The following is a 27060-nucleotide window of genomic DNA, read 5'->3' as shown; positions in this document are numbered from 1 at the left end:
CACTGAGTTAGTGAATCAAATACAGCAGCCATTTATTCCAGACTTCTTATTAGGTGAAAGAAAAAAAATATTTAGATCATTATTCACTGGATTTTCCAATATTTGCAGCTGAAAACCATCCCCAGTGGTCTAGAAGTAGAAGTGCAGATTACAGTAATTGAACCTCTAGGCACAGTGCCCTGCATAAGTGCCAGGAATGAAATCAATGGCTGTTCATGTTATAAAGAACTAGCATCATGGAAGACACAAGATCACTCAAAATTAGTCAGTTAATCAGCAAACAGTTAAGTGACTATTTCACAGTGGAGCATGATCAATACTGTAGGACCCAACCGATACAAGATACAGCCTTTGTGAAAGAAAAAAATCACTTGAAAAAATAATATGGCCAATGTGACAAAACATCTGTGACATGTCGAATAGATGGGCAGATAAGAGTTACTTAAATCCATGCTTATAAATATAGACTTTGGTCACTATGTAGGAACTAGAGAGAGAAAGAGAAAAAGCATTCCAGGTAGAGGAACAGTATGAGAGAGAGTGCAAAAGCTAACTCTACGAGGTGTGGTTTGTACAGTTGTCTAAGGGTCATTAAGAATCTAAGCTCATATGAAAGCCATAGACTCTTGTCTTAGTCTTGTGCTTGCTTCGTTCTATGGGCGGGTGGTTGGATTCCGTTTTATTTAGGGATATGATAAGCAATGGACTTCCCTGGTGGCTCAGATGGTAAAGAATCTGCCTGGGTTCGATCCTTGGGTCAGGAAAATCCCCTGGAGGAGGGCATGGCGATCCACTCCAGTATTCTTGCCTGGAGAATCCCATGGACAGAGGAGCCTGGTGGGCTACAGTCTATGGGGTCCCAAAGAGTCAGACACGACTAAGCGACTAAGCACAGCACAGCACATGATAAGCAATACTAAAAAGTGAGTAATCACAGAAAAAGTTGACCATGGTGAATTGAGCATAGACAATCTAAACTCATGGGGGCAAAATGCAAGAAATTCTTTGGGACTAAAAACTTCAGAAAATGAAACCAAACTCATAGATAAAGAGATCGGCAGCTGCCAAAGGCAGAGGCGTGGGGGATGAACAAAATGGGTGAAGCAGGTCAAAATATAAAAACTCCCAGTTATAAAATAAGTAAATCATGGGGATGCAATGTACAGCATGGTGACTGTAATTAATAATACTGTAGAGCACATTTGGAAGTTGCTAAGAGAGTCAATAGTAAAAGTCCTTATCACAAGCAAAAACAAGTATAAATCTCTATGGTGATGGACGTTAACCAGACTTAACAGTGGTGATCATTTTGCAATATACATAAATATTGGATCATTATGCTGTACACCTGGAACTAATATACTGTTACATGTCAATCATACCTCAATAAAAAATGCTTCAGCAAATATAATCAATACTAGTTTGAAAGCAAATAGAAAATCATGTGCCTGATTCCATAAGCTGTAACTGAAAGCCTGTCTATAACCAAATACCGTCATTAGGACATGGATGACTCAAAAGCATCAAGTGGTGGAAAGCGATGGATTATTAATGAGCTTGATGGTGTCCAGGTCCATGTGAGAACTTTATTTGCCCTTCACTTGAAAAACAAACATAAAATTCAGACTTAGCTATGTCTAGAATACACCTTGATATTTGGAGATTTTTGTCTCAATTGCTAAATATTTCTGTATTTATTCATTCTTTTGTTCTTTTAACAAATAATTATCAAGTGGTTATTCTGTACCAGGAACTGTAGAGCCCATGCGGATACCGAGAGTTTATACTCCTCTTTATCTTTACCATCTAATCACCCACTTACGTAGAACGATTGGATTATAAAGAATTTTGGAGTTGCCACTGCCACTAACTGAGATGGGTCAGACTTTGCAAAGAATGCTAAGGAAATGGGTCTGGAGCTCATGTGGGTCATATTAAGTCTAAATTTGGACGTATTAATTTATCAATAGAAGTGGAGATGGTAAGTACCAGATGTACATAGGAGTCAGAGTGCAAGGAAACTTTGAGGCATTTATATAAACAGGTAGAATATATACAAAGTATTTGAATTCCCTAGACTTCAGGAAATCACCAAAGCAGTAAGTAAGGGCAGAAAAAAGGGTCAAGGACCGAGCCCATAGTTAAGAGCTCAGAGAGATGAGGAAACAAAGACACACATGTCTGCTAGAAGGGGTTGATTTAATTCCATACAACCAGTTTACCTGGAGCGAGACCACCATGGTACTCATTTGATGAATCTCATTTTAGGCCAATAAGTAAAATTCTGTTCCATGGTAAGTTTCCAGTCCATCTTATTTTGTTATTGTTGTTCATTTAAATGAAAGAAATAATAGAACATTTGTTGCGACTTGGCCAAAACACTAATTTCATTCATTCATTCATTCATTCATTTATTGAAACTTAGGTGATTGACAATACTGTATTAGTTTCAGGTTACAGCAAAGTGATTCAGTTTTATATATGTATAGTTTTTCCCCAAAACACTAATTTTAAATGGTGGTGTCCCGAAATCCTTAAAAACTTCAATTTATGATATTGGCTTTCAGGAAATGGGAATTAAATTTGACACACATTGAAAGGATTCTCTTAAAACATTTCACTATATTAAGAGAGGCAAATCCATTAGGGTTTGACTTATAGTGAGTTGTTGTTTTTTTTTTGGTAAGTATTTTAGCAGTATAATAACCATGCATATAGAATCTTACTGATTAGGTATATTGAAAATTAACACAGCATGCCATTTTATGGTGATTTACCAAGAACATGAGCTATGTTCTATAGTTTGTCCATCACCACATAAACACTTAGAAAAGGAGCTATTTCTACTCATGAGTCTTGTTGCTTATGTACAAGCAAAATCTTGTTTTGTGCTCTGGCTGTCATTAAACGGTTGACAGATTTGGGAATGGAATCTAACAAGATGTCCAGCATTATCCAAGGCAAGTTTTTCCTCTCGTACAAAATATAAATCAGTCATCCTGTGGATAGTTATGAAACTGTGTACCTGGTAAAACAAACTGGTGAGTAAATGGCATGAGCCTCCTGCTTCCATAATTGGACCAGATTTGCTACATGCATTTAAAAAAAAGTCGGGTCATTTTATAAAACATGGCACCATTTTTCCCCCACATATAGGAAAGAAAGAAAAAATATATATACTTGAAAACTGTTTCTTCTAGGCTTTGGAAAGCTCACCCTGATGCAAGGAGGTAACCTACTAAAGTGTTGAGAGCAACTTATTACTGTCTCCATCAGATGTCATTTTAAGTAGGAGCTGAACATGACACAATGAGATTCCATCTGGAGAAAAAGCAAACTTGCACATTTGGCTTGTAGACAGTCAAGAAGAAGTATAAAATGCAGAAAGTGATATTGTCAAAGAACTGTGTAACAGGAAGGGGCCCAGTCTATGAGGTGACACTGAAATCAGCTAGACATGTGATATTGAGTCTGAAAAGGCCAGTGTTATTTGGAGATGCAGACATAGAGTCATCAGGCTGGGGAGCAGGAAGATGCTGGCTCCCCCTCTAATGATGGGGAAATTCCACTTTCAGAATCCCGTTTGCACTGAGATATCTCATTTTGAAAACAATGTAGACAAATTGGGAAGCTGTCAGAAGAAACGCAGTGCTGTGATTAAGAGACTAACGAATAGGGGTCCTGAGATAGTCAAGCAATTAAGCCCACATGTAAAAATCTGACAAAGCACCCGCACAGTATGAATGCCATTGCTCTAAAAGCTGAAGAACAATTGTGGAAAGTGGGACCAGTGAGACAATATTAGAAAATCAATTTATTTTTCTTCTAAATGACAATGCTGTGACGCCATTGTCCTTCCAGAAACATGATGCAACATGTAGAGTCTGATTCAACTGAGGACCCTCCTGACCAGAAAACCCATTCTGGCCCCAACAGGAGTAAAGAAGAAGATGGTTAACAGTTCTAAGATCTGTCAAAATTCCTGGGAGATGGATGGTAGTGCCCAGCAAAATCTGTCAAGCAATAAAGCAAAAATAGCAACAATAACAATAATCCCTATATGTGTATCAGGTGCTATTTTACCCATTACATATATTAATTTACTTAACCTTCACACAATTGTATGTACTACATGTTAATATTATCCTTATCTTAGAGATGAGAGAAATGAGATCCAGTGAGCTAGGAGGTGTTAGAGCTGGGATTCAGACCCATGGGGTGCTTCTGCAGCCAGAGTGCCTCTCCTTTAAGCTATGATTCAGTTCAGTTGAGTCACTCTGTCCTGTCCAACTCTTTGTGACCCCATGAACTGCAGCACGCCAGGCCTCCCTGTCAATCACCAACTCCTGGAGTTTACTCAAACTCATGTCCATTGAGTTAGTGATGCCATGCAACCATCTCATCCTCTGTTGTCCCCTTCTCCCCCCACCTTTAATCTTTCCCAGCATCAGGGTCTTTTCAAATGAGTCAGTTCTTCACATCAGGTGGCCAAAGTATTGGAGTTTCAGCTTCAACATCAGTCCTTCCAATGACTATTCAGGACTGATTTCCTTTAGGATGGACCGGTTGGATCTCCTTGCTTGTTGGATCTCCTTAAGCTATGATGCTGCTCCATAAACTCACAATTTTTTCATTTGAAGAAATGTGTTCTCTCCTCCACTCCACACTAACAGGTAAGCCCTGAAGTTCTTGGAGGGCATGGCACCCCACTCCAGTACTCTTACCTGGAAAATCCCATGGACGGAGGAGCCTGGTAGGCTGCAGTCCATGGGGTCGCTAAGAGTCGGACACCACTGAGCGACTTCACTTTCACTTTTCACTTTCATGCATTGGAGTAGGAAATGGCAACCCACTCCAGTGTTCTTGCCTGGAGAATCCCAGGGATGGTGGAGCCTGGTGGGCTGCTGTCTATGGGGTCACACAGAGTCGGACACGACTGAAGCGACTTAGCAGCAGCATTCTATTTTCTTACCATAGTGTTAATCCCACATAAATCAGAACTGGCAGGTGTGATGTCAGGATTTGACTCAGAGTCACAGGAAGTCTCCCCAGGGGGGCTGCAAATAACAAGTCAGATGGGCAAGAACTGATTTTGAATAGTTAAGAGCTATTACACTTAAATATAGAATGATTATTTTAGTTTGCCCAGCACTATTAGGGTAAGTATTTCAAGTCAGAGATCTTTCTCCAACTCTCAGTGGTCTCTCTTTATCTTTTTCTTTCAAATCTCCAGGGAAGGGAGTCCATTTACGTACTACTAATGCAGGGAGGAGAGATCTAGGGTCTTCTGCTATCTTTTAAGTTTGTTCAGATCTCCAAAGAAGTATGGCTGCTATGAACAATCTCTAAATGTTTAGAGGTTTGGCTTGACCCATTCAGTTCAGTCACTCAGTCGTGTCCGACTCTTTGCGACCCCATGAATCGCAGCACACCAGGCCTCCCTGTCCATCACCAACTCCCGGAGTTCACTCAAACTCACGTCCATTGAGTCCGTGATGCCATCCAGCCATCTCATTCTCTGTCATTCCCTTCTCCTCCTGCCCCCAATCCCTCCCAGCATCAGAGTCTTTTCCAATGAGTCATCTCTTTGCATCAGGTGGCCAAAGTATTGGAGTTTCAGCTTTAGCATCAGTCCTTCCAATGAACACACAGGACTGATCTCCTTTAGAATGGACTGGTTGGATCTCCTTGCAGTCCAAGGGACTCTCAAGAGTCTCCTCCAACACCACAGATCAAAAGCATCAATTCTTCGGTGCTCAGCTTTCTTCACAGTCCAACTCTCACATCCATACATGACCACTGGAAAAACCATAGCCTTGACTAGATGGACCTTTGTTGGCAAAGTAATGTCTCTGCTTTTGAATATGCTATCTAGGTTGGTCATAACTTTTCTTCCAAGCAGTAAGCATCTTTTAATTTCATGGCTGGAGTCACCATCTAGTGATTTTGGAGCCCAAAAAAATAAAGTCTGACACTGTTTCCCCTGTTTCTGCATCTATTTCCCATGAAGTGATGGGACCAGATGCCATGATCTTCATTTTCTGAATGTTGAGCTTTAAGCCAACTTTTTCACTCTCCTCTTTCACCTTCATCAAGAGACTTTGAGTTCCTCTTCACTTTCTGCCATAAGGGTGGTGTCATCTGCATATCTGAGGTTATTGATATTTCTCCCAGCAATCTTGATTCCAGCTTGTGCTTCTTCCAGCCCAGCATTTCTCATGAGGTACTCTGCATATAAGTTAAATAAGCAGGGTGACAATATACAGCCTTGACGAACTCCTTTTCCTATTTGGAACCAGTCTGTTGTTCCATGTCCAGTTCTAACTGTTGCTTCCTGACCTGCATACAGATTTCTCAAGAGGCAGGTCAGGTGGTCTGGTACTCCCATCTCTTTCAGAATTTTCCACAGTTTATTGTGATCCACACAGTCAAAGGCTTTGGCATAATAAAGCAGAAATAGATGTTTTTCTGGAACTCCCTTGCTTTTTCGATGGTCCAGAGGATGTTGGCAATTTGGTCTCTGGTTCCTCTGCCTTTTCTAAAACCAGCTTGAACAACTGGAAGTTCACGGTTCATGTATTGCTGAAACCTGGCTTGGAGAATTTTGAGCATTACTTTACTAGCGTGTGAAATGAGTGCAATTGTGTGGTAGTTTGAACATTCTTTGGCATTGCCTTTCTTTGGGGTTGGAATGAAAATTGAGCTTTTCCAGTCCTGTGGCCACTGCTGAGTTTTCCAAATTTGCTGGCATATTGAGTGCAGCACTTTCACAGCATCATCTTTCAGGATTTGAAATAGCTCCACTGGAATTCCATCACCTCCACTAGCTTTGTTTGTAGTGATGCTTTCCAAGGCCCATTTGACTTCACATTCCAGGATGTCTGGCTCTAGGTGAGTGATCATACCATCGTGATTATCTGGGTCATGAAGATCTTTTTTGTACAGTTCTTCTGTGTATTCTTGCCACCTCTTCTTAATATCTTCTGCCTCTGTTAGGTCCATACCATTTCTGTCCTTTACTGAGCCCATCTTTGCATGAAATGTTCCCTTGGTATCTTTAATTTTCTTGAAGAGATCTCTAGTCTTTCCCATTCTGTTGTTTTCCTCTATGTCTTTGCACTGATCGCTGAGGAAGGCTTTCTTATCTCTTCTTGCTTTTCTTTGGTACTCTGCATTCAGATGCCTATACCTTTCCTTTTCTCCTTTGCTTTTCGCTTCTCTTCTTTTCACAACTATTTGTAAGGCCTCCCCAGACAGCCATTTTGCTTTTTTGCATTTCTTTTCCATGGGGATGGTCTTGATCCCTGTCTCCTGTACAACATCATGAACCTCAGTCCATAGTTCCTCAGGCACTCTATCAGATCTAGTCCCTTAAATCTATTTCTCACTTCCACTGTATAATCATAAGGGATTTGATTTAGGTCATACCTGAATGGTCTAGTGGTTTTCCCCACTTTCTTCAATTTAAGTCTGAATTTGACAATAAGGAGTTCATGATCTGAGCCAGTCAGCTCCTGGTCTTGTTTTTTTTTTTTTTTTTACTGTATAGAGCTTCTCCAGTAATCCAAGTCTGTGCCCCAACCAGTAATGCTGGAGAAGCTGAAGTTGAATGGTTCTATGAAGACCTGCAAGACCTTTTAGAACTAACACCCAAAAAAGATGTCTTTTTCATTATAGGGGACTGGAATGCAAAAGTATGAAGTCAAGAAACACCTGGAGTAACAGGCAAGTTTGGCCTTGGAATACGGAATATAGCAGGGCAAAGACTAATAGAGTTTTGCCAAGAAAATGCACTGGTCATAGCAAACACCCTCTTCCAACAACACAATAGAAGACTCTACACATGGACATCACCAGATGGTCAACACCGAAATCAGATTGATTATATTCTTTGCAGCCAAAGATGGAGAAGCTCTATACAGTCAACAAAAATGACTTACTACTTGCTGTTTATTTTATATTCATTTTGGACTAGGGAAATGATGTTAGGCAAAAAGAAAATTCAAGCGATTTTCTTACCTGAGTTCAAAATGGGTCATAAAGCAGGAGAGACAATTCACAACATCAGCAACACGTTTGGCCCAGGAAATGCACACAAATGTACTACAGTGCAGTGGTGGTTCAAGAAGTTTCACAAAAGGAGACAAGCACCTCGAAGATGAGGAGTGTGGTGGCCAGCTATTGAAAGTTGACAACTACAATTGAGAGTATCAATGAAGCTGATCCTCTTACATCTATATAAGAAGTTGCCAAAGAACTCAACATCAACCATTTTGCCTTAAAATGGATTCATTGGTCATGCTGGGACTTGCTGTTTGACCAATGAATCCACTTTAAACAAACAGAAAATGAGCTACTATTACTAAAGTAGTCATTAATTAGAATGTTTGTGTGTTTAACTTCACCTTTCTAGAGATGTTGGTCCTCACAGGTAAAGAACAGACAAATGAAGTGAGTAAGAATTAACTTGAAGAATTTACAGAGCCCAGAAACCACACATTTTGACAACTGTGTTTTTCTGTAGAGAATAGACTGGATAAAGCAAAAATGGGGATGAATTCTGACCCTACAACAACACTATATCATTTTATGGTTATGACCCTAAAAAGCACATGTCCTCAATGGCTTTCCAACACATCCCCCTCTGTCCCTGAACTTTCTCACCCCAGCCCAAACCACAACCACCTTCTTTCCTTACTTCAACACGGGAGTGATTGAATCGTGTTTTATGTCAACAAAAGGATACAACTAATGAGGAAATTGGATGTGGGAGTTGGACTATAAAGAAAGCTGAGCACCGAAGAATTGATGCTTTTGAACTGTGGTGTTGGAGAAGACACTTGAGAGTCGCTTGGACCGCAAGGAGATCCAACCAGTCCATCCTAAAGGAAATTAGTCCTGAATATTCATTGGAAGGACTGATGTTGAAGCTGAAACTCAAATACTTTGGCACCCTGATGCAAAGAGCTGACTCATTTGAAAAGACCCTGATGCTGGGAAGGATTGAAGGTGGGAGGAGAAGGGGATGACAGAGGATGAGATGGTTGGATGGCATCACTGACTCAATGGACATGAATTTGAGTAAACTCTGGGAGTTGGTGATGGACAGAGAGGCCTGGAGTGTTGCAGTCTATAGGGTTGCAAAGAGTCAGACACGACTGAGTGACTGAACTGAACTGAACTGAATGAGGAAATTGAATTAGGGACGAATCTTTTTTTTTCATTTTTATTGAAGTATACTAGATTTACATAGTGTATTAGTTTTAGGTATACAGCAAAGTGATTCGGAGAAGGCAATGGCACCCCACTCCTGTAATCTTGCCTGGAAAATCCCATGGATGGAGGAGCCTGATAGGCTGCAGTCCATGGGGTCGCTAAGAGTCGAACACCACTGAGCGACTTGACTTTCACTTTTCACTTTCATGCATTGGAGAAGGAAATGGCAACCCACTCCAGTGTTCTTGCCTGGAGAATCCCAGGGATGGGGGAGCCTGGTGGGCTGCCGTCTATGGGGTCGCACAGAGTTGGACATGACTGAAGTGACTTAGCAGCAGCAAAGGGATTTAGTTATATGTATATATGTGAAAATATATTTTTAAAATTTCTTTTTCATTACAAAAATTATTATTAATAATTTAATTCAAGATTATTAAATAGCAATTTTGTTATTACAAGATATTGAACATAGTTCCATGTGCTATGCAGTAGGTCCTTGTTGTTTATCTATTATATACATAGTAGTATGCATCTGTTAATCCCATATTCCTAATTTATCAGCCCCCTTTCCTCTTTGGTAACCCTAAATTTGTTTTCTATGTCTGTGAGCGTTTTACTGTTTTGTAAATAAGTTCATTTGTACTAGTGTTTAGATACCACTCATAAGTGATATCAAATAATATATGTCTTTCTCTGAATTACTTCCACTTTCTATGATAATCTCTAGGTCTGTTGTTTTGGATTGTGAGTCAATCTTGAAGAGGTTTCAGGACATAGGACCCAGAGCACAGGTGGTGGGCTGAGGTCTAGTGAGGACAGTTGTCCAACACACAGGGAGGAGGCAGAGGACGCCAGAAGTAGGTGTAGGAAGCAGGTGGCTTCTATCCATGCTATGAGATGGTAGGATTTCTTAAATTATCTAATCCATACAAAAACTGTCATTGCCTTCAGAATTGCTTCTGTAGTTTTTCAAGCTCTGCTATGGTAAAGAAGAATATTGGAAAGGGATGGAGAAAAAATTGAGGGAAATGTAGACAGAGCTACTGGTTCTGTCCAGAATTTGGTTCATGGAATTTTAACTGTTAAAATAAAAATTATATGACCTCCTCCTTTCCTTATCATTCAGCTCTTCTATCTATCATTCTTCTACACACTGCTTATCATTTCACAAGGTGCCTATCATGCCTAGGTAGCATATAAATATTTTAAATCCAGTAAAGAAGAAAAATGCTCCCTTGCAATGAATGTAAAATACTTGAGACTAACCTAGGATAAAAAAAGATGTTCTCTTAATGTCACTGTGGGTGAGTTTGGTTTTCCTTCGTATTTTCTTACAGATGTGTGAAGCCTTGGGGTAATGCCCCACAGCCTGCTTGGTGTTCATTTATATGTTGGTTTTCTCTCAGATCCATTTTTCTGGATTCTATAGGAATATTAATAATATTCCAGTCCACATTCATCCAACATGGAACAGAACACACGTATCTTAATTTACTGGCTACTCTGCTTTTCTCACCTTAAATAATGCACGGGGGATGCTAATTATAACAGCCTGGGATTACTGGACGCTGTGACTTTTCTGCTGTCTGTAGAGGGCTAAAGGGAAGAAATCTCTGAAAAGGACATTGAAGGAGCATCCATGTAGAGAGCAGGCTCTTTTATAGCAGTGGATGTCCTGCCTACTATAAGGAAGTCAAGGACATCAGTGCAGTTGCCAAAACAAGCTATTGACTTAATGTCACAATGTCTAAAACCATTGGCTTGACTTCTGTCAACAGAGTCCACACAAAGGATATTTCTTAGTTCAAGCCTGGAGTCATGATTCCTTTAGAGTTCTTGCGATTTGAATCACTTAGTATCTGGGGGAAAAAAACTTTCCTCAAATTATAATATAGTTGTAAATATCTGTTTTGTTTGGTTGCTTTTCTTTCCTTCTGTAAAAACTAAAGAAAGCATTCTTTAGATCCCAGGAGTAACTGTCCCTTTAGAGAAAGAAACATGGAAAATTTGACACTTTGTGGATTAAGGTTGGAAACTGTAAAATAGTTTAAAAATAGACAGAGCTCATTTTTTTTCCTCTGAGAAACACCTACATGTCAACAGAATTCTTCATTCAGCTTTTGTGTGGTAGCTGAAGTTCTGAGCTACACCCATTCAAAAATACCTAAAATAGTTTTCATTAAATTCCAAAGATCATTACCAACTGCTGAAAGAATGACAACTCTAATTCCTACACAGACATATCATCCTATTTATTGTAGTAATTTATTCAACAAATATTTACTTGGCACCAACAGAGATACTTCCCAGGTAGCACTAGTATTAAAGAACCAGACTGCCAGTGCAGGAGGGATAAGAGTTTCTGGTTCGATCCCTAGATTGGGAAGATCCCCTGGAGAAGGAAATGCCAACCCACACCAGTATTCATGCCTGGAGAATCCCTTGGACAGATGAGCTTGGTGGGCTACAGTATTCCATGCAGTTGCAAAGAGTCCAACACAACTGAAGTGATTTAGCATGCATACAGAGATGGCATACATATATATATGGTGATGTGTGTGTGTGCTCAGTAGCTCAATCGTATCTGACTCTTTGCAACCCCCAGGATTGTAGCCCACCAGGCTCCTCTGTCCATGGAATTTTCCAGGAAAGAATACTGGAGTGGATCTCCATTTCCTTCTCCAGGGAATTTTCCAGAACGAGGGATTTAATCCCCATCTCTGCATCTCCTATCTTGGCAGACAGATTCTTTACCACTGTACCACCTATGCACATAGATGTGAAAAAGAATAAATCCTACCCCAGTGTACAGGATATCACATCTGACACCTCTCCAGTGAAGAGTGTCAGGGTGCTGAGGCTAAGAGAGGGATCGAGGACAATTTTGCTAAGTAGATGAGGTTAAAGCTAAGGTTTAAATGATAAACGAATTAGCCAGGCATTAAAGGTCTTCCCTGGTAGCTCAGATGGTAAAGCGTCTGCCTACAATGCGGGAGACCTGGGTTCGACCCCTGGGTCGGGAAGATTCCCTGGAGAAGGAAATGGCAACCCACTCCAGGACTCTTGCCTGGAAAATCCCATGGACTGAGGAGCTTGGTAGGCTACAGTCCATGGGGTCTCAAAGAGTCGGACACAATTGAGCGACTTCACTTCACTTCTTCACTTCAAAGGTTGAAAGGACCTTCCAAATAAAGATAACATCAAATTTAAAAGCATCAGATCAGATCAGTCACTCAGTTGTGTCCGACTCTTTGCGACCCCATGAATAGCAGCATGCCAGGCCTCCCTGTCCATCACCAACTCCCGGAGTTCACTCAGACTCACGTCCATCAAGTTAGTGATGCCATCCAGCCATCTCATCCTCTGTTGTCCCCTTCTCCTCCTGCCCTCAATCCCTCCCAGCATCAGAGTCTTTTCCAATGAGTCAGCTCTTTGCATCAGGTGGCCAAAGTACTGGAGTTTCAGGTTTAGCATCATTCCTTCCAAAGAAATCCCAGGGCTGATCTCCTTCAGAATGGACTGGCTGGATCTCCTTGCAGTCCAAGGGACTCTCAAGAGTCTTCTCCAACACCACAGTTCAAAAGCATCAATTCTTCAGTGCTCAGCCTTCTTCACAGTCCAACTCTCACATCCATACACGACCACAGGAAAAACCATAGCCTTGACTAGATGAACCTTTGTTGGCAAAGTAATGTCTCTACTTTTGAAAATGCTATCTAGGTTGGTCATAACTTTCCTTCCAAGGAGTAAGCGTCTCTTAATTTCATGGCTGCAGTCACCATCTGTAGTGATTTTGGAGCCCCCCAAAATAAAGTCTGACACTGTTTCCCCTGTTTCCCCATCTATTTCCCATGAAGTAGTGGGACAAGATGCCATGATCTTCGTTTTCTGAATGTTGAGCTTTAAGCCAACTTTTTCACTCTCCACTTTCACTTTCATCAAGAGGCTTTTGAGTTCCTCTTCACTTTCTGCCATAAGGGTGGTGTCATCTGCATATCTGAGGTTATTGATATTTCTCCTGGCAATCTTGATTCCAGCTTGTATTTCTTCCAGTCTAGCATTTCTCATGATGTAATCTGCATATAAGTTAAATAAACGGTGACAATATACAGCCTTGACGAACTCCTTTTCCTATTTGGAACCAGTCTGTTGTTCCATGTCCAGTTCTAACTGTTGCTTCCTGACCTGCATACAGTTAAAAAGATGGACTCTGGAACTCTATTGCTTATATTTGAATTTTGGCCTGTTACTTACCGTTTGTGTGACTTTGTCCAAGTTACATACCATTCTGTGCCCCCAATTTTTCTCATCCATAAAAGAAGGATAATAATAATACCTAGTACAAAGGATTATTGTGAGCATAAAACACTCTGTATCAATCACATAGAGCAATGCCAGAAAGTCTGAAGTACCGTATAAGCATCTGCTTGTTTTACATTGATGTATATAATCAATTAGGTGCATTCGGGTTACTGCAAAAAGCTGCATATGGTTGAAGTGAGTACTAAAAAGCTGAAAATGGAAGAAAGGAATCAATGTAATCTATAAAGATAAATGAAAAAACCAAAGGTTTGCAATTGTTTATTCATTTAGTATTATTTTTTCTTTTAATGTCTTTATAAAATTGATCATATAAAAAATATGCAGCTAGAATACGCAGTTATCCTCCCCCTCCCCACAGCATGCTCCATGATTTTATTTCCTAGATAGATACCATTATTTAGAGCAAATCTGTTCAAGGACACCTCTGTTATGCTATGTTTCTAGGGCTACACATATCATTTAGGATGCAAAGCAATGCTTTTCTAGATAAAAATGGTTTCTACCCATGAATGTAGAGTCTAGGTCATGCTTTTGCTGTTTCCATAGTGGTGGATGGAAGTCAAGAAACAACTGGAGCAGGAAAAAAGTAGGAAGTCAAGAAATACCTGGAGTAATAGACAAATTTGGCCTTGGAGTACAGAATGGAACAGGGCAAGGATAATAGAATTTTGCCAGGAGAACACACTAGTCATAGCAAACACCATCTTTCAACAACATAAAAGAAGACTGTACACATGGACATCACCAGATGGTCAATACTGAAATCAGACTGATTATATTCTTTGCAGCCAAAGATGGAGAAGCTCTATACAGAGAGCAAAAACAAGACTGGGAGCTGACTGTGGCTCATATTATGAACTCTTTATTGCCAAATTCAGACTTAAATTGAAGAAAGTAGGGAAAATCACTAGACCACTCAGATATGACCTAAATCAAATCCCTTACGACTATACAGTGGAAGTGACAAATAGATTCAAGGATTAGATCTGGTAGATAGAGTACCTGAAGAACCATGGATGGAGGTTTGTGACATTGTACAGGAGGCAGGGATCAAGACCATTCCCAAGGAAAAGAAATGCAAAAAGGCAAAATGGTTATCTGAGGAGGCCTTACAAGTAGCTGTGAAAAGAAGAGAAGTGAAAGATAAAGGAGAAAAGGAAAGCTATACCCATTTGAATGCAGAGTTCCAAAAAATAGCAAGGAGAGATAAGGAAGACTTCCTCAGTGATCAACACAAAGAAATAGAGGAAAACAATAGAATGGAAAAGTCTAGAGATCTCTTCAAGAAAACTAGAGCTACTAAGGGAATATTTCATGCAAAGATGGGCACAATGAAGGACAGAAATGGTATGGTCTTAACAGAAGCAGAAGATATTAAGAAGAGGTGGCAAGGATACACAGAAGAACTGTACAAAAAAGATCTTCATGACCCAGATAACCACGATGATATGATAACTCACCTAGAGCCAGACATCCTGGAATGTGAAGTCAAATGGGTCTTAGGAAGCATCACTACAAACAAAGCTAGTGGAGGTGATGGAATTCCAGTTGAGCTATTTCAAATCCTAAAAGATGATGCTGTGAAAGTGCTGCACTCAATATGCCAGCAAATTTGGAAAACTTAGCAGTGGCCACATGACTGGAAAAGGTCAGTTTTCATTCCAACCCCAAAGAAAGGCAATGCCAAAGAATGTCCAAACTACCACACAATTGCACTCAAATCACATGCTAGCAAAGAAATGCTCAAAATTCTACAAGCCAGGCTTCAACTGTATGTGAACTGTGAACTTCCAGATGTTCAAGCTGGTTTTAGAAAAGGCAGAGGAAGCAGAGATCAAATTGCCAACATCCGCTGTATCATCAAAAAAGCAAGAGAGTTCCAGAGAAACATCTACTTCTGCTTTATTGACTACGTCAAAACCTTTGACTCTGTGGATCACAACAAATTGTGGAAAATTCTTCAAAAGATGGAAATACCAGGTCACCTGACCTGCTTCCTGAGAAATCTGTATGCAGGTCAGGAAGCAACAGTTAGAACTGGACATGGAACAACAACAGATTGGTTCCAAATCGGGAAAGGAGTACGTCAAGGCTGTATATTGTCACCCTGCTTATTTAACTTAATGCAGAGTACATCATGCGAAATGCCATTCTGGATGAAACACAAGCTGGAATCAAGATTGCTGGGAGAAATATCAATAATCTCAGATATGCAGATGACACCACCCTTATGGCAGAAAGCAAAGAAGAACTAAAGAGCCTCTTGATGAAAGTGAAAGGGGAGAGTGAATAAGTTGGCTTAAAGCTCAACATTCAGAAAACTAAGATCATGGCATCTGGTCCCATCACTTCATGGAAAACTGATAGGGAAATGATGGAAACAGTGACAGAACTGACTTTCTTGTGCTCCAAAATCACTGCATATGGTGACTGAAACCATAAAATTAAAAGATGCTTGCTCCTTGGAAGAAAAGTTATGACCAACTTAGACAGCATATTAAAAAGCAGAGACATTACTTTGCCAACAAAGGTCTCTCTAGTCAAAGCTTTGGTTTTCCCAGTAGTTATGTATAGATGTGAGAGTTGGACATCCATAAGAAAGCTGAGCACTGAAGAATTGATGCTTTGGAACTGTGGTGTTGGAGAAGACTCTTGAGAGTCCCTTGGACTGCAAAGAGATCCAACCAGTCCATCCTAAAGGAAGTTAGTCCTGAATATTCACTGGAAGGACTGATGCTGAAGCTGAAGCTCCAATACTTTGGCCACCTGATGAGAAGAACGGACTCATTTGAAAAGACCCTGATGCTGGGAAAGATTAAGGCAGGAGGAGAAGGGGACAACAGATGATGATATGGTTGGATGGCATTACCGACTGGATGGACATGAGTTGGTGGATGGACAGGGAGGCCTGGAGTGCTGCAGTCCATGGGGTTGTAAAGATTGGACATGACTGCGTGACTGAACTGAACTGAACTGAACTGAACTAATGATGGTGGTGGTTTAAGTCACTAAGTTGTGTCTGACTTTTCCAGCCCTATGGGCTGTAGGCTGCCAGGATCTTCTGTCCATGGGGTTTTCCAGTCAAGAATACTGGAGTGGGTTCCCATTCTTGCCTCAAATGTGGCTTCCCAGAGTAAAGCTAAGATCCTGGATAACTCATGAGAAGCACTGCATTTGAGGAATTATCACTGTCTCTTCCTATTCCCTTTTAACTCAAACCAAAATGACAAGCATTCTCCTCAATCCATGAACTGTTAGCCTGCTAGGCTCCTCTGTCTATGGAATTCTCCAGCCAAAAATATTAGAGTGGATTGCCATTCTCTTCTCCAGAAGATCTTCCCAACCCAGGGATTGAACCAGGGTCTCCCATGTTGCAGGCAGATTCTTTACTATCTGAGTCAGTCCACGCATTAAAACAACTTTATCAAACGGTTCTCAAATGGTGTGTTTAAGGAGTCATTGCTGGGTTGACCAACCTGCCAGTCCATCCGTGATTTCTTCCAATCCATGTGATTGTCAAGAACAGAGGGGCCTCTGGAGGGGCAGATGAGGATTCTGGTTCCCAGCAGTTCCCAATCTGGTTCCCAATATTGTCAGCAACAATAAGCTGACATTTACAATATGCCTCACTCCCCTTTTATGGCTGAGGACCCAAATTCAAATTTCACGTTAGGGGATGAAAACCAGGATAATGAATGAAACATTTTATTGAACTTAAAATTGAACACAATCCAAAATAGATGTTATAAATCTTATAATGCTAAGTTGACAAAAAGTTTACTTTCTTTTCATATAAAATCAAGAAGAAAATTTAAGATTTTATTACATCTATAGGTAACTTATATGCAGAGTACATCATGAGAAACGCTGGACTGGAAGAAACACAAGCTGGAATCAAGATTGCCGGGAGAAATATCAATAACCTCAGATATGCAGATGACACCACCCTTATGGCAGAAAGTGAAGAGGAACTCAAAAGCCTCTTGATGAAGGTAAAAGTGGAGAGTGAAAAAGTTGGCTTAAAGCTCAACATTCAGAAAACTAAGATCATGGCATCCGGTCCCATCACTTCATGGGAAATAGATGGGGAAACAGTGTCAGACTTTATTTTTTGGGCTCCAAAATCCTGCAGATGGTGACTGCAGCCATGAAATTAAGAGACGCTTACTCCTTGGAAGGAAAGTTATGACCAACCTAGATAGCATATTCAAAAGCAGAGACATTACTTTGCCAACAAAGATACGTCTAGTCAAGGCTATGGTTTTTCCTGTGGTCATGTATGGATGTGAAAGTTGGACTGTGAAGAAGGCTGAGCGCCGAAGAAATGATGCTTTTGAACTGTGGTGCTGGAGAAGACTCTTGAGAGTCTCTTGGACTGCAAGGAGATCCAGCCAGTCCATTCTGAAGGAGATCAGCCCTGGGATTTCTTTGGAAGGAATGATGCTGAAGCTGAAACTCCAATACTTCGGCCACCTGATGCAAAGAGTTGACTCATTGGAAAAGACTCTGATGCTGGGAGGGATTGGAGGCAGGAGGAGAAGGGGATGACAGAGGATGAGATGACTGGATGGTATCACTGACTCTATGGACGTGAGTCTGAGTGAACTCTGGGAGTTGGTGATGGACAGGGAGGCCTGGCGTGCTGCGATTCATGGGGTCGCAAAGAGTCGGACACGACTGAGCGACTGAACTGAACTGAACTGAAAGGCTTACTTTTCTCTCAGGCTGTACGTGTGTGTGCTTATCTGCTCAGTCATGTCTGACTCTTCAACCCCATGGACTGTAGCCCACCAGGCTCCTCTGTCCATGGGATTCTCCAGGCAAAAATCCTGGAGTGGGTTGCCATTTCCTTCTCCAGGGGATTTTTATGACCCAGGGTTCAAACCTGGGTCTCCCACATTGCAGGCAGATTCTTGACCTTCTGAGCCACTAGGGAAGCCCCTTCTTTATGTCTATGTGTACTTCATTCAGGAAGATAGGAGTCTAATATATGAATCATACATTAGATTCATATGGATTATCTTTTTGAAGCCATTTTTTGGCATAATATAAAGATGATTACATAGAGTCAGGTAGATCTGAATCCAACATCTGACTCCATGCTCAAGTGCTGTCACTGGGTAAATTATGAAATTTCTCTAGCATTGCTTCTTCATCTGTACAATTGGATTAAAAGTACTTTGCTTTTAGGGTTGTTATATTTATGTGTAAAGGCATGTGAAATCACCTAGGATATTTTCTGATGTCTAACACATGTTCAGGTGATGTTATTTAGTCTGCAATTAAATATTGTATAGATGAGCATGAAATACATAAATGTAGCCTTTTTTGGTTAAAGCTTTCTCTCACATAGGAATATTTCACTCTAAAAAGTAGATGATAATTAAGTATCCTCAAGAGTTAATTCAGTGTTCTACTACTACTACCATAATAAAATAATTATAGGTATTAATGTTGTTCCCCAGTTATAGATTTTCTCCTTGGCACATAAAATGCTTTCATTTCCTACTACCTTTGTTTCTCAGTGGGACCAGGTGTCTTGTTTTTTGGACAATGAGTTGTGAGAAAGGTGATGTGTGTTTCTCCTGGGCTAGGGTATTTGAATGTTGACTCAAGATGCTTCAAAGTTCTCTTCCCTCTGGTACATCAACCATCAATATCCAAGATGGTAGCTGTTCCATCAGTTAGGGCCCATGAATAACTGATGAATAAAGCTTCTCTGCCAATGGAAGTATAGTTTGAGTGAGAAATAAAATTTCCCTGCTCTAATGCTTAAGATATCAGGCATGATGTTTACATAGATTAATAGAGCCAATCCCAACAATAAGACCAAAATAATAACAATGACAGCAACACTAATAATATTTATATATGTTTCTTATATGTTAGACACTTTGTATTGATGCTTCTAATCCCCTCTATATTATCATGATGTCCACAGATTATTACTATTATTCCATTTTTACAGATGAGGCAATACATATATAGAGAAGCTAAGTAACTTGTCCAGGGTAAAGAAAGCTTATGAGTGACAGAGGCAAGACTTTAACTCAGACACTTTAGGTTTGAAACATGTGCCCTTAACCACTGAGCTTTACTTTCTCTTGTGCAATTTCCAAAGATGATTTTCTTAGTATTATGGACTGATTTGGCAAAGAGCTTGATATATGTCTGTATTCCCGTCTCTGATAAGATCTGACTCTATGGCCAATGCACTCTGTATTTCATTAAGAGAAAAAAGGTCAAGGGCTTCCAAGGAACTGAGTTATTTTTTTTCAGAGCCAAGAATTATAGATGTAAATCTTAATTTCCATAGTTTCGTAAATTCCAAAAGTTAAAAAAGGCATGTTTTGCTTGGAGATTTTATTGGCTTGGTTACATATATGACTCTTCAACCTTTCTGAAAGATTGTAGTTACCCCATTTGGCACTATCTGCGTCACTGTCATTCCTGAGTTTCATTATTTTCTCTGAAGAATCGGTTTAGACTGATGTTCAGCTGTTCTATTTTTATCTGGTATCTGCTTTTTGCTATTGGTGGTGAGTTCCTCTTTATTTGTTGTTGAGAGAGGGGAGGGGGACTCCTCTCACCTGAGCCGTGTCCTTAGGAGGCCACTCCAAGTTTCCATCTTCCCCACAGCCTCTGGCTGGCACTCACATGGTAACAGACAGTGCTGGTAACCGCCACAAGACAGGGGAAAGCATTCCAATTCTCTTGTCACCCGTGTCTGAATTTCTTTTTTAAAACAAATCTCTGACAGATCTCACCATGGACCTCTGATTAGCCAGATGACATGTAGATAAGATTTCGGGACCTACAACAGGGAATGAAATTGCGGGGACTGTCACCAGTCTTCTTTTCGTGCTGCAACTTCTTCATTTGGATGTGTCAAGAGGGCAAATCACTAACAAAGAAACTGCAGCGAGAGCAGTTGCAGAGCCCACCACTAGGCAGAAGAGACAGAATCAGAAATAGATGTGATAATGACGATAGCAGAAGTGGAGCTGCAGCCTGAAAGCCCGCCATGACCCACCAAGACATCACAGAGTCAAAGCTCCCCATGGTGGAAGCAGCCCCCTTCACCCCCAGACTCCCGCTGGCTCCCAGGTCCAGATCCTTATTGCCAAATAGACAGAAACATTTCCTGGTTTTATACAGAGAGCCAGGGAAGGAACTCCACAGTCTGTTTTCGCATGCCTTTTAAAAGTACTCATCAGTAAGTTTATTACTTATATATTACTCAAATCTCTCTAGATGACATTTAGATATTCACACTTCTTATTATACCTGAGAAATGAGAAAAGTAAAACATTGTTTTTCTTCTATTACTTGCCAAGGTTGAGACTCACGTTTAAATATTTTGGAGGAGATGAAGCCTCAGCATGTCCAAATTTCTTACTAGACACTCCCATCAAGAGCTTCCCTCATTCCTCCCTACCTGCTTTTGCTTCTGTCATCCTAACATAAAATCATTGTGCAAGATTGTGACAAACTAGCTGTTTTACACCTCTGCCAAGGACAGATAGTGAGGAGATGGATTTTAATTATTACTAAATTTAGATGAGGCACAAGGAAATCAAGATGGATTTCCTAACTTATATGACATAGGAATGAGCTAACAAGGGAGATTATAATGTTTGCTTGACTTGGTTTCACAGAATTAAAGACTTTGGGGGTTGCAAGATCATCTGGTCAAATGTATTTGTCCATATAAGGAAACTAGGGCTAGAGAGTTTAAATGGCTGGCTAGCTATTTTTAGAAGCATGGAGTAATATGTGAACTTTGGAGTCCAGATGGCCTGGGTTCAAATATGTACTTTGCTACTAATTTGTAGCAGGAGCATAATATCCTTGAGCTTGTTTTCTCATCTAAAAAAATGTGCATGAAAGTACTTCCCTCCCAGGGCTTTTGTGAAGATTGAATACCACTAGGTATGAAAAAGCCTCTAAAAATAGTGACTTCACTAGATATATATTAAATAGAGTCCCTCTATCAATGTCTGACATGTTTATATAATATAATTTGCCCCTTTTTCTTGTAGAACAGAAATGCCTGATTTCTGGGCAATGGCCTCTTTCACCTCAAAGATGGCACTGTTTCATCAATCAAAGAATCAATTTTTCATTGCAAAAATTAACCCAACATTGGCATGCATGCTAAGTTGATTCAGTCATACCTGACTCTGCAACCTGATGGACTGGAGCCCATCAGACTCCCTTGTCCATGGGGATTCTCCAGGCAAGAATACTGGGGTGGGTTGCCATGCCCTCCTCCAGAGTATCTTCCTGACCCAGAGATCAAAGTCACATCTCTTATGTCTCCTGCATTGGCAGGCAGGTTCTTTACCACTAGCACCACCTGGGGAGCCCTAGTATTGGCATGGGCCTGAACATACTCTGCCTGTACAGTCCTGATAAGAGAAAAGAAACCCATTAACATAGTTCACTCCAACCAAAATCGAGACTCTTATTCATCCTTTTAACCTCCATCTATTAACAATGGAGTATGACAGAAGTTAATATGCCTTCCATTAACCCACTGCTCTCCAGGGAGAGGCAGATGCAGGTTTTGTAGAGCCTGAATATTTAACAATTTGGGAGTCTATTTTAAAAGAAAGAATATAAAACTAGGAATAAAATTTATGAATAAAAACATTTAGTACAAGAGAAAGAAATTGCAACAAATCATATATATATATATATATATATAACTTAATAATAGCAAAAACATAAATACAGGGATTTTGACAAATTCAGTTTGTGTCATTCTCATCAAAAAAAGAAAAGTGTGCATGCTTTTCATTGCTGAGAATATTCTGGTTGTTTTGACTAGGTACCACAGGAAACCAGTCCCTACCTAGAGTATGTACCTTCTTCAGAACCTGTACATATTGATTATTTCCAGGACCTGTTATTGTCAGACATCTTACAGAGGGATCTGACCTTGGATCTTGCCCCTTCATATCACTGTGAAAAGTCAGCACAATGGAGTATTCTCAGATCTATCCCTCCACTTGGACAGGGAGCAAAAACTTATGTAGAAATTGAAGTGAGTACAAATCAGTAAATATCCCCCCAAACCAACTGGTCATATTATCAATTTAGTTTCACTGTGGCTGAATCCCAGAAATGACTGTAGTCACACAATGACACCAAATGTATAGGAGATATTTGGCCAATGGGAAAGAGATAAATCTTGACTACTTGTGGTCAAAATCTCTTTTCAAACTTTACGAAAACACGTTTTTGTAGACACATGTCTAGGGATCCTACTAGAGCCTTGGAAATGGCTGTGCAAAGGAATCCTTTGAGATTTAAACTTCATTAGCTTCTTGGTACTTTCCTGAACTATTTAAAATCCTGAAAGATTACGCCATTAAGGTGCTGCACTCAATATGTCAGCAAATTTGGAAAACTCAGCAAGGCCCACAGGAGTGAAAAGGGTCAGTTTTCATTCAATCCCAAAGAAGGGAAATGCCCAAAAATATTCAAACTACTGTACATTGTGCTCATTTCACATGCTAGCAAGGTTATGCTCAAGCCTTCAAGCTAGGTTTAGCAGTATGTGAACCGAGAACTACTAGATGTACAAACTGGGGTTAGAAACGGCAGAGGAACCAGAGATCAATTTGCCAACATTTGTTGGATCGTGGAGAAAGTGAGGGAATTCCAGAAAAACATCTACTTTCTGCTTCAATGACTACATGAAAACCTTTGACTGTGAATCACAACAAACTGTGGAAAATTCCTAAAGAGATGAGAGTACTAGAACACCTTACCTGTATCCTGAGAAACCTGTGCACAGATCGAGAAGCAACAGTTAGAACCAGTTTTAGAACAACTGACTGGTTCAAGATTGGGAAAGGAGTATAGCAAGGCTGTATATTATCAGCCTGCTTGTTTAACTTATATGTAGTGTACATCATGCTAAATGTCTGGCTGGATGAATGACAAGCTGAAATCAAGACTGCTGGGAGAAATATTAATGTCAACAACCTCAGATATGCAGGTGATACCACTCTAATGGCAGAAAGTGAAGAGGAACTAAAGAAGCTCTTGGTGAGGGTGAAAGAGGAGAATGAAAAAGCTGGCTTGAAGCTCAACATTAAAAAACTAAGATCATGGTATTCAGTCCCGTAATTTCCTGGCGCATAGAAAGGGAAAAAGTGTAAGCGGTGATAGATTTTATTTTCTTGGGCTCCAAAATCACTGAGGATGGTGACGGCAGCCATGAAATTAAAAGACACTTGCTTCTTAGAAGGAAAGCTATGCAAACCTAGACAGTGTACTAAAAAGCAGAGACATCATTTTGCCTACAAAGATCCATAAGTCAAAGCTATGGTTTTTCCAGTAGTCATGTATAGATGTGAGAGTTGGACCATAAAGAAGGCTGAGCACCAAAGAATCAATGCTTTCTAATTGTGGTGTTGGAGAAGACTCTTGAGAGCCCCACGGACTGCAGGGAGACCAAACCAGTGAATCATAAAGGAAATCAATCCTGAATATTCATTGGAAGGACCGATGTTGAAGCTGAAGTTCCAGTACTTTGGCCCCCTGACACGAAGAGCAGATTCACTGGAGAAGACCCTGATGCTGAGAAAGATTGAGGGCAAGAGGAGAAGGTGATGACAGAGTTTGAGGTGGTTGGATGGCATCACTGACTCAATGTACTTGAGTTTAAACACACTCTGGGTACATAGTGAAGGACAGGGAAGCCTGGTGTGCTGCCGTTCATGGAGTCAGAAAAAGTAGGACACAACTTAGTGACTGAGCAGCAACTCTGATATGTTTCGTCCTTCTATTTATGTAATTACAGGCATGTATTTCTTATGTACTCTTATTTATAGAAATGCTATTCTGCTTTTTATTAGTATTTTTAACATCTGGAGTAGGAAATGGCAACCCATTCTAGTATACTTGCCTGAGAAATAGCATGGACAGGGGAGCCTGATGGACTACAGTCCATGAGGCTGCAAAAGAGTCAGACACAACTGAGCAACTAAACAACAACAACAACTTCTTGAAACAACTAAGAGATTTCATTTCAATACTTTTTGTTCCTTACTTTCTTTGTAATTAGAAGATGGGCTTCAGGAAAGCTTTTCTAGCCTCACAGAGCTCTTGTTTCTGTTAATACAATGTTTAAAAACATGGCTGCATTTTTTTTGAGATGTCCTGGCTCTATTTCTGTCCCTTACTATTGTCTGGACCTCCTCATTTCTTAATCTTTATTACTGGAATCAGTTTTGATGACACTCAGGAGTTCCTCTTCCACACGGGGGAATCTTGTTCTGGATGACTTGTTTCTACAGCCCACAAGAGCCTCTCTGCTCCAGTCACTTTCAGACCTTCTTACTCCAGGCTCCCTGCATTCACCACTATTGGAGAAGGAAAATCTCGTCCAGGTTCACACACTAGTCTTACAGTGGCTCACCATACTCTCCTGAAAATACGTGTTGTCTCTTTTGATATTCTCCTTGCTTATCGTTGTCAGATATCTATTTCTTCCCTCTGCTTCTGCCAGCACAGATGTTGATATCATGCATGTCATACGGCTGTTGGGGGTTTCCCTCTAAGTCCTTGAATTCGGGGCTTCCTGAAGATACTTCATTATCTTTGTTTTGTTGTAAAAGTTGTCATGTTTTTCACTTTGTTACCTCGTTTGTCTTTTTTGATGTGGTCATCTGTTAAGTTCAAAAATTTACACCCCTGCTACCCTTTTCTAGAATCTATGATAAAAAATTGCTTTTGTTTGTTCTCAAATTTAAACTGTCCTCCTTGGAAAATATTGGCAATTTGGGGATATGTAAAAGTAGCCAGCAATTGTAATTGTCTAAATAAGACCTTTGAAGGAGACAAACATCATTTGAATCTCCAAATTCTGGTAGATTTATTTTTTACAAACAAGGAAACACTTTATTTTTCATAGTCCTGTATTCAGGCCAACTTGGTTATAATTAGGAGTACATATGAGAAAATCCCAGAATGGAACCATTATGCATATTGTGGTCTCTGTGAGTGGAACCTTGAAAGACAATTCAAGAAACAGTAACTTTTACATAGATTATGATATGTATGTTCTCCCTTGTTCTTCTAAATACATCACCTCTGCTTAAATAAGGAAGGAACAATAAAAAGACTATATATATTTTAAACAGATTGTTTCCTAATATTCTGCTCACATAATCAAACCTAGTTCCCAGGAACTCTGTTAACATATATACATATGGGTGTTAATATATATATGTGTGTGTGTGTGTGTGTATGTGTGCATGAATCGTTTTCTAGGTTTTCCCTCTAATCATTTTATTCATGTCTGGTGTGTGAGGGATAAGACATCTATCCTTGGTTTTCTATGAATACATCTAACCATGACACACTGACTTACGGGCTCTGGCCCTTTACAGATACCATGGGCATTTGAGAGGCGATAATCTCTTACTTTGAAGTATAGCCCAAGACAATGCTGTGATCATCAAGCTTGCAGTAATTGTGTGAGCAAGTTACTTTGGCCTATTGAAGGATGATGTTTTATTGGGTTATGAGTCTAAAATCAAGCCCCAGTCTCTACATCCACAAATACACAGACAAAATTATACACCCATCTTCTGGCTATGTACATGAGTTCATATTTAACTTAGGATTTGCCTATGAAACTGTTTTCCTGACAAGGAGCCACTTATTGGCATGGCATCTTTTCACTTGATTATTAAGATTCCTCTTCGTCGTGTTCCCTTGAGCTTTAATTACAGCACTGCAGCTTGTTCAAAACACACTGCCAGATTTCTCCCTTGTACAGGAGACAGAACACATATTTCACATCCCCTGCACGTCCTTTATTCCTCTTATTGATTTCCTAGGCAATTCTGTATCGATTTTATCTTCATATTTCAATGCCTCCTTGGTCTTTTTCTTTCTTATTTTTCTGAGCTCTTAGAACTCTGGATTTCTCCTTGTTCACTCAGGTCATCCAATTAGGATTTGTGTGTGATCCTCCTTTGCCACTCTGAGGACTCTCTGTGATCCAGGCTGGAGCCCAAATATTCTTATCAGGATGGCTTTTATCTCAAACCCACACCATCTATCTAAGCTCTGGTACCATCACACTGTTTGTCTAAAAGTATGAAAAGAAACTGTAGCAAGAACCTTCCTGCCCTAAAGTATCATTCTCTGTCCTCCTGTGTTCAGACCATTCCCTGCCATTATAACGTGTTACTCCTTTGCTCATTGTTGGTGCTAAAGAATGAAAAGATAGTGTTGAATTCCTCCTTGAAAGTCTGCTGTCTTTGACCAGATTTGGACTGTGGAGCTGGTTTGAATCTACTGTCTTTGGGTCCAAAAAACTGTGACAAAAGAAGTTCCATTGATTTAACATTAGCAAAATATAACCAATAGTCAAACTAATATCCATCGTCAAGAAGAAAAAGTCACATGGCACTAAAGAGACTAGATATGAGAAATTGGAAATTGAGAACTGATGTGTCTCTCTCATTTTTTCTCTCTCTGCTTCTTTCTTGTCTT

This window comes from Bos javanicus, chromosome 23, assembly GCF_032452875.1.
Source record: "Bos javanicus breed banteng chromosome 23, ARS-OSU_banteng_1.0, whole genome shotgun sequence".
Taxonomy (NCBI): Eukaryota; Metazoa; Chordata; class Mammalia; order Artiodactyla; family Bovidae; genus Bos; species Bos javanicus.
Note: the sequence above shows the minus strand (reverse complement) of the source record.